Below are 6,729 nucleotides of genomic sequence, written 5' to 3' on the forward strand. Positions count from 1 at the left end.
TTGAAAAATCTAGGACTTGGTGTGTCAGGGTAATTAATGGTGGCCTCTAAAACAACCCTAAAATCTCATTGGTTTATACTGTAAATGGCCGTTCCTTGCTCTCACTGGGAGTGGCTTTTCAGGTGATGACTGGGGGACTCTGGCTCCACCCACCAGACAATGTCGCCATCTTCTGAAACTGTGCACTCTCAGTCAAGGTGGGAAGTACTGTCCCCAACGGGGCAAAACTGGCTTGTGGAGGGAAGGAGATGAAAAAAAAAACCTTAGATATTCCTAGGGCTACAGTATATAAACAGATACAGAGTATATCCGTGCTTTTCAAATTTCATGGGAGAGAGGAAATTAGGAAGTGTCTAAAAAGGCTCCTTAGGAGGATGACAATGAGAAAGAAGAAAGAGAAAGGCAGAGAAACACGGTTCTAGAACAGGGCTGTTCAACAGAAATACAATGTGAGCCACGACAACATATCAAATTAAAAATTTTCTAGTAGTCACACTAAAAAGGTAGATTAATTTTAATAATATGGTTTAAACCAAGATATCTCTAATGTTATCATTTCAACCTGTCATTCTATAAAATGATTAATAACCTATTTACTAACCTATTCTTTTCATCCTAAGTCTTTGAGGCCCAAAGACTTGGGCCTCAAAGTGTATATTAAGTGTATATTAATATGTAAGTGTATATTAATATGTATGTGTATATTTTACACTTACAGCACACCTCAAAATAGCCACGTTTCAAGTGCTCAACAGCCACATGGAGCTAGGGGCTACTCTATCAGACAGCACTGTTCTGGCTCCTCCTCAGAGTCCTTGCTTGGCTCTTCTGCATTCGACTGACGAGAACAAAGAGAACAAGGAGGGTTGCACAGGGAGTTTTGACCAGGCCTGGCACCATCCTTTCACTTGGATTCCATTGGCCAGAAGCCCCAACTTAACTGCAGGGCATGCTGGGAAATAGTCTTCTCTGGCCGGGAAGAGAAATTGCACAGATTAGGATCCATCTAATCTCCTCTGCAGTCTGGGCTCCAAATATCCGTGCTTGTCTTCCTCCACACTAGGGTAGACACAGTCCCTCCCCAAAGGGGCTACACCCAGCTCAAAGTCCTGGATATCTGGGAGATGTGCTGACCCTCTAGGTCAGGGTGTGAGGCCCCCGGGTACAGAGCTTGTGAACTGAAAGAACGAGCTATCCTCCCACCCGCAAACCCCTGAAGTACAGTGTTAGGGCAGGCAGGAGAATCATAAACACTACCTGTCAGGAAGGAGAAGAGTAGACACAGAACCGTCCCTGGTTAAGCAATTCTGAAATCCCGAGGGGTGGGCCTGATAGGGCTTCACACTGGGCAAAGGTGCCTCCTCATCAGGGTCAGGGTCAGGTTCAGGGTTGGCCCCTGGGGAGGAGGAGGGAGGGGAGACGCCTGCTCTCCTGGGCTCTGTCCCCTCTTGCCTGTGGAAGTTTAGGGGCCCAAGGTCTTTTTTGTTTTGTGTTTTTGCCTTTTGTTTTAAGTGACTTTTTATTGAAATGTAACATTGTCAGGGACTAAACAGTGTCTCCCCCAAATCCATTATGTTGAAGCCTTAACATCTAAATGACTGTATTTGGAAATTGGGCCTTTAATGAGGTAATTGAGGCTAAGTGAGGTCATGGGGGGGGGTCCTAATCCAATAGGACAGGTTTTTAAGAAGAGGAAGAGACACCAGGAGTGTGCATGCGCAGTAAAGACCACGTGAGGACACAGCCGGGAGGCAGTGGTCTGCACACCAAGGAGAGAGGCCTCAGGATAGACCAACCCTGCCAGCACCTTGACCTTGGACTTCCAGCCTCCACAACTGTGATATAATACATGTCTGTGGTTTGAGCCCTCTAGTCTGTGGTACTTTGTCATGGCCACCGGGCAGGCTAATATCTTCAATACAAACATACATACTAAATAGAGCACAAGTCTTTAAGGGTAACAGCCCCTTGACCTCTTCCTAAGGTGAACAGCCCATGTAAACAGCACCCCAGAACCACCTGCTGCACCTCCCAGAAAAAAATAGCTAATACTGTATATGACCGTCATGTGTTAGCTTTGCCTAACTGGGCACTTCATAGAATCACACCTGTGGGCAACAGGATGGTGATTGCTGGGGAGAGTGTGCATGAGGGGGATCAATGGTAACAGAAAAAGTATAATACAGTAAACATATGAATAAAATACACATTAAAAATAATAAATAAAACCCCAGCTCCACCACTCAGTGTAAAAATACAACCACCAGTATGCACTGTATCCGGCTTCTTCCGCTCAGAGTTCTGCTGGGCGGCCCATCCGCATGATATGTAATTGCTGGCTGTGCCCACTGTGTGCACGGACCACAGTCTGTGTTCTCCTCGTGGACACGGGGGTGGTTTCCACACACATCGGAGGGTCGGCACAGGGCACCACCCGACGGACCAGAGGCTCACCATGTGGCCGGTGCCACAAGCTGTTTTCCAGGTGCTGCCGAGTGTACGATGGCCATTTTGTACAACAGTTTAAATCTCAGCTCCAGCCGACACCTCCTCCCGAACACAAATTGTTGAGTAGGCCTGAGGTTGTTGAACCAGGGCTGCCCTGTACAAGAGAGCTATGCTTGACTAGGACCCCCAAATCTGCTCGTCTCCAGAGTTGGGGGTTCGGTGCTTCCCTCAGCAGCTGTGCCAAGGCCTCGAGTGGCTGGATGCTGAGCGTAGAACAAAAGAAATACAGAAAACGCGGTCCCAGCCATCAAAAGGTAGGCTTATCGGTGCACTTTGCCTAGTCTAGAATATTCTGGCTCTTCTTGGAGGGTTTGAATTTGAAAGCTAAAGTATGAAGGTGGCTTGGCAGCAGATGCAGGCAAAGGAAGTGTTCATTGCACACTCTCATCCACTCCTTCCCTCCCTCTCTGGCTCATTCGACCAATATTTGCTGAATATCCACTTATTTCTGGCACAGTGCGGTCCTGGGCTGCTAAGATGCCTAAGAGAGGCTCCCTGTTCTGAGCTGCATACCTGGAACTAGCACAAAACAATACAGAATGTAAACTGTGATTGAAAAATAAAATAAAAGAGAGGGAGCAGTCTCCTGCCCATAGATGCCCGCAGCCCAATGCAGAGAGCAGGCCGATAAAAAGCTACGAAGAAGGTACGGACAGAAAGTTCTATGAGACCCCAGGGCAAGCAAGCAACTGCTCCCTTTTGGGGAGTCTGATGTTGAAGAGGGTTCCTGGGTGGTGGGGGACTAGAAGGGGGCCGTTCCTGGCAAGTGCAGCTCAAAGGCGCAGAGGGGAAGGGCTTGGTGTGGGGAGACCCTCAGTGGTTAGCCCTCTGTAGCAGGCCGACCGGGACCAGTCCCCCAGCTACGCAGGTGCAGGGACAGCGACCACGCCAGTCACTTTTCTTTTAACACACTATAGGTTTTAATAACAAAAGATTAATGCCTCTCACATGACTAAATTTGTTGAATTCTAGAACTTTGGCCTATACTTCGTATGGCTTTCTGGGTGCTCAGTAAATGAGAATTGGGTTCCGGAGTTGGGTGATTTGATACAATTTCAGAAGGTCCCCTTGGCCTCGGCTGGAAGCTGGGCCAATCAAACACCAGCTCGGGGCCATTGCTCCTCGGAAAAACAGGAAGGACCCCAATGATATCCTCTGAAGCAAGGCAGACCCCTCTTCCTGATCTGCCCTCCGAGGCTTGGTCAGTGGGCAGAAGAGAACACACCAGACGATTTAAGGGGGAGGGGAGGGTGGTTCAGAAACGTGACTTTTTTCCAGAACAATGAACAGAATGAATGACTCAAACTCCCGCCACAGTTCACATAGTTCATAATATTACTAATAAGTAGATATGTTAACTTTGTATGTGCTCTCTCCCAGAATTTTTTTTAAGCGGGGTTGGGGGTGAGGATGCTGATGAATAAAACAGAGAGTTTCTTTTAAATCTCCCGTCTGGAAGTGACATACCTCTCTCACCTCCACTCCCATTTACTGGACCAAGCAGGACGCAGGAGTTCAACTAGTGGGGATTGGATCGGTTTGCTAGGGCTGCCGGAACGAATGCCACCCACTGGGTGGCTTAAACAACGGAAATTCGATGTCTCATTGTTCCAGAGGCTGGATGTCCAAGGTGCAGGGGCCCGCAGGGTTGGCTTCTTCTGAGGCCTCAGCCCCTGGCTTGTCTGCTGCCCCTTTCTCTCTGAGTCCTCACGTGGTCTTTCCCTGGGCCACATGCTCCTGGTGTAACTTCCTCTTCCTATTGGGTTAGGCCCCACCCTGTGACCTCATTTAACCTTCATGTCCTCCTTAAAGGCCCGCCTCCAAAGACAGTCACACTGGGGGCCAGAGCTCCAACGTATGGATTTTGAGGGGGCACAGTTCGGTTAGTAACAGTGATGTCTCCTTTTCCTGCAGGGAAGAGCATGATGGGGAGGGAAACTGGGACATTTCGCAGAGAATGTATATAACCCCCCAGTTTGTAACCCGGTTTCTCTGACTCCAAAGTCCAGCAGGGAGCCCGTTCTCCGGCGAGGGACCGGGAGCTCCCTGAGGACACGGGCTGGGCTTATTTCTCGTGCATCCTCCACGTTGCCTGGGTGGTGGCTGACACCCGGTCACGCTCTGTCTTCCTTGCGTGTGTGTAGTATTCTTATTCTATTATAGTGGCAAAGAACACCCCTTGAAAATAAGGAGAGGAAATTGCTACCACACTCCTAGGAAACCCCTCCTTCAGAGGGGACACGAAGGCACAGCAACCACTGGCCCTGGCTCCGCGGGGGCCGGGGCATTGGTCCCCAGCACTCACGGCTCCCTGGGAAGACTCTCAGGGGGTTCTCTACTAATCCCCAGCACCGGGGTCAGTGAAGCGGGACTTGCTCCTCCTGTCTCTTAAAATGACAACTCCATTCGAAGCCACAGGTTGGTGCAGTCAGGGGACACTTGACTCTGTCAACTCCATGAGAAGGTGGCCCCTTCTCCTGGTCATTAGGGGCACAAACTGGGGCTCATTCTGGGCCCTGCTATTGCTTTCTCCTGGGGCTGGGTCCTCAGGTAGTTTCTGTGACAGTGCTGATGCTGGCAGACCTACACACCCCCCAGGGTTCCTGTCAGACGGGTCCAAATCTCTCCCAGGTTCTTCTGGGATACTGGAGGCCCAGAACCCCGCCCAGCAGGGGCCCTCCCCCGAAACAGCCCCCAGGACCACTGGCGCCTGCAGCCTGTGGACCGTGCATGCTTCACGTCCCTCCTCCCTCTCCTGGTTGACCCGTGTGACTCCCTCTGGCTCCTGCAAGTTCCCATTGCCACACCTGCCAGGTCTGAGGCTGTCTGTCACTTTGCCAAAAGCTGTAAAACCAAGGATGTTGGTTTTCTGCTCACCAAACAACAGATCCCGTGGTAACCAGGATCTGCTCTCCTCCACAGGCACAGGGGATTGTCAACAATTTTTTTTTCTTTCCCAGAACCAATCCCCAAATCCTGCCAAATTTGAAACCTAAATAGTATTTCTTCTCTCCATCCACACACATCCTGGCCTAGTTCAGATTTCAGCATCTTGGACCTCAACTGTTAGAAAAGTCCTTCTTGGTCCTCTTCTAGTCCATCCTTCCCCAGAGCTTTCCAGAATTTCCCAGAGCTTTCTACAGGGTGAGAGGGGCCTAGGACCTTCTCTTACTTTATTTTCTGATATGCTAAAAGTCAAAGACATGTCAAAGTAGGGCAATCATGTGATGGATTTCACATGTTTACTTTGAACAGCATTAATGCTTTCATTGAAAAAATGTAATGCTAACCACTTGTGCTAGTCATTAGGTAAAATTGTAGAATTAAGGAAATGAAGATAGTACGTCCCAAGTGGTACAACCAGGGGGTAACGGGACACAAGGTGAAGGCAGTTCCTCAAAGATCACGTTTCTCTACCTTGCCAGTTTGTCTTTGTGACTAAAGATGGACTCTCACTTGGAGATGACCTCTGAAGTCCCACCAAGGATTCCTGTGAGACTTAGAAGCTGGGTAAATTGTCCTTCCGGCCTCCTGCAGAGACACAAATCACACTTCCCAGCGGTGGAGAACCAGTCCGAGGGTGCCTTAGTCCCGCCTTCCCTGCTCCAGCCACCCTGGGTTGGTCCTCTTGCCAAAAAACCTCCCTCTCTGGCTGTCTCTGCTTAGAACGTCTGCCCCCACCCCTCTCCCCCCACTCCACCCTTGGCTGATTCCCATCCAGCCTTTAAGACCCAGGTTCTCCCACAGCTGTCCCCAGGGAGGGTGGGGGCCTGCGGCTCCTCCAGGTCCCAGCTGCATCCTGTTCCTTCAACTTCTTAGCACACATGTGCCTGCCTCCTCCAGCACTTCCTGAGCAGCTGGAAGGGCCATGACCTTGCCAGGTTTATATTCGCAGCTCCTGGCAGGGGCCAGGGGGAATGAATGAATGAACCTTCCAATAAATAAACCTATAAATGAATGAAATGCCACGGACCTCTATGCCTATCAGTTTTCTGTTTGTTTTGGGCTGGATGATTTTGTTTGAGCTGGTGGAATCTGGTGAATTTGCAAGACGGCTGCAGCCAAGTTCCGGTCCAAGGCCAAAGTTCTCTTAGTTTTTCCCGGGGAAGGGGTTTGGGGGAGTGTAATCAGGACGACCACCAGGTGGCGCCAAGTCCCGTGCTGAAATGTTGCAATCCCTGTTCTCTGCAGGAGGGCGTTCCAGACGACTGCAGATTATTC

Source organism: Artibeus jamaicensis, unplaced genomic scaffold (assembly GCF_021234435.1).
Source record: "Artibeus jamaicensis isolate MK-2021 breed Jamaican fruit bat unplaced genomic scaffold, CSHL_Jam_final contig_465, whole genome shotgun sequence".
NCBI lineage: Eukaryota > Metazoa > Chordata > Mammalia > Chiroptera > Phyllostomidae > Artibeus > Artibeus jamaicensis.